Here is a 2,079-nt window from a genome sequence, read left to right on the forward strand (position 1 = left end):
CGGCTCAAATGCACATCTTGCTTCTGAGGCTTATTAAACACATTTTTGTGTACTTGACACACTCCTCTCAGACCTAACCATTCCAAGGGCGTAAATGGTGGAGCCTGGAAATGTCCAAATCAATCTGAGCCAAGCCTTGGAGGATGGGATAGGGATCCCACCCTTGGTCAGGGAACAATCCTCTGTGACGCGGAGTGCAGAATAAAATATTACCAAGTGGCGTTGAATCTATCGAAAATATACCTGAACGTATCACACGCTCGAACATACAATAGAGTCACCATTGAACTTTATTTATTCCCGAAGGAAAGGGAAAACATCGATAAAACATCGATAGCACCCCTAACATCCATGGGAACCATTTTGATTGTTCTTGCTCGAATGGGTGTTATATATAAAGTTACTTGCAAAAAGAAAAGGGAAAAAAAAGAAAAGAATAGATAAAATGCTCGGTGAGGATTGAGATCCTCATGCCTACATATCCTTATAGTGAAATAAGGAATTCACAGCTCTGTAGTTCATAGAACTAGTGATGGGAGGTGAAAAGAAGTTGTGATAAAGGTATGGTATAAACCAAAGGATAATCTGATTTGAACTCCAATAAGGGATGAAATCTAAAACCAAGAGTAAAACTCGTATGAACCAACAAATGAGGGGCCTACGACATGGTATCATTGTATTGAAATAACCAAAAACAAAGGGAATTAGGTGTTTGGTTTTCACAGCACAAATAACTTTTGGTTCACAAGGAGGTACAAGATGGAGCTCAAAGAGATATTGTATTTGGCTCAAAGAATAAAAGTGTATCACATGAAGAGAATGAAGGTAGGATATGAACGCATCATGGATATGAATGGAGGAATGCCCTAAGGTAGGAGGAATAAATAAGTATGCTCGTGGAGGATTCGAACCCTCGTGCTTAAGTATTCTCATCGTGCAATGAGAAAATCAGAGCAATTGTAGTGCAGCCCACTACGGCTGAAACAAATGAGAACAGATTGATTTCCAGGGTACACAACCCTACAAGGCAGAAAAAGGAGTGCCAATGTTCATAACTTTATAGGCAAGGTACTGAATTGCCAAGGTTTATCACCTCTCAAGGCAAAGAATTGAATTGCCAAGGTTTACCACCTATCAAGGCAAGGAACTGAATTGCCAAGGTTTACCACCTCTCAAGGCAAGGAACTAAACTACCAAGGTTCACCACCTTTCAAGGAAAAGATAACTGAAATGCCAAGGTTTACCACCTCTCAAGGCAAGGAACTGAATTTCCAAAGTTTACCACCTCACAAGGAAAAGAATTGAATTGCCAAGGTTTACCACCTCACAAGGCAAAAAACAAGTGCCAAGGTTTACCACCTATCAAGGCAAGGGATTGAACTGCCAAGGTTTACCACCTCTCAAGGAAAGGAATACGTGCCAAGGTTTACCACATATCAAGGAAAATAATTGAATTGAAAGAGGGTGTACAACGACAAGTGGCTAACAGCAAAAGTGTTCCATTGTTGAAGTGTTGAATGATTGATGCTTGCTTGAAGAAGACTTGTCAATTGTATGGTTCAAATTGCACTAAATTCTATGAAAAAAGGTGAATACCTTGAGTAACTGGGTCATTCGTACCGTACCCAAGGATATCCTAGACAAGGACATGAATTCTCCACTCTCATCATTCTTTGTTTCCTAAGGCTCATAGCGTGCAACTCGAATCAAAATTGACAAGTTGCTGATAGAAGATCTTACATGTTAATCTTATTGATGCAATGCTACTTGTTGTAGAAGAACACTTAATAATTACATAATTTGAATTGTGTTAAAGTCTATGAATAGAGGTGAATACGATGAGCAACTGAGTCATGTGTCCCGTACCTAAAGATATTCATAATGAGTTAATGAAATTCTCCAATCTCATTCCTTCTCTATTTCTTAAGTCTTGTACCACACACTCTGAATTATTATCGTCAAGTGTTGATACCTTTGCAGTGCTTGAGTAGTATTCCACCTTGCTAGCTATGCTTGATTGTTGTTGACTTGAAGTCTTGATCTTGAATTTTAACCTTGATGTCTTGAGCTCTTGAGATT

This window comes from Lathyrus oleraceus, chromosome 2, assembly GCF_024323335.1.
Source record: "Lathyrus oleraceus cultivar Zhongwan6 chromosome 2, CAAS_Psat_ZW6_1.0, whole genome shotgun sequence".
Lineage (NCBI taxonomy): Eukaryota > Viridiplantae > Streptophyta > Magnoliopsida > Fabales > Fabaceae > Lathyrus > Lathyrus oleraceus.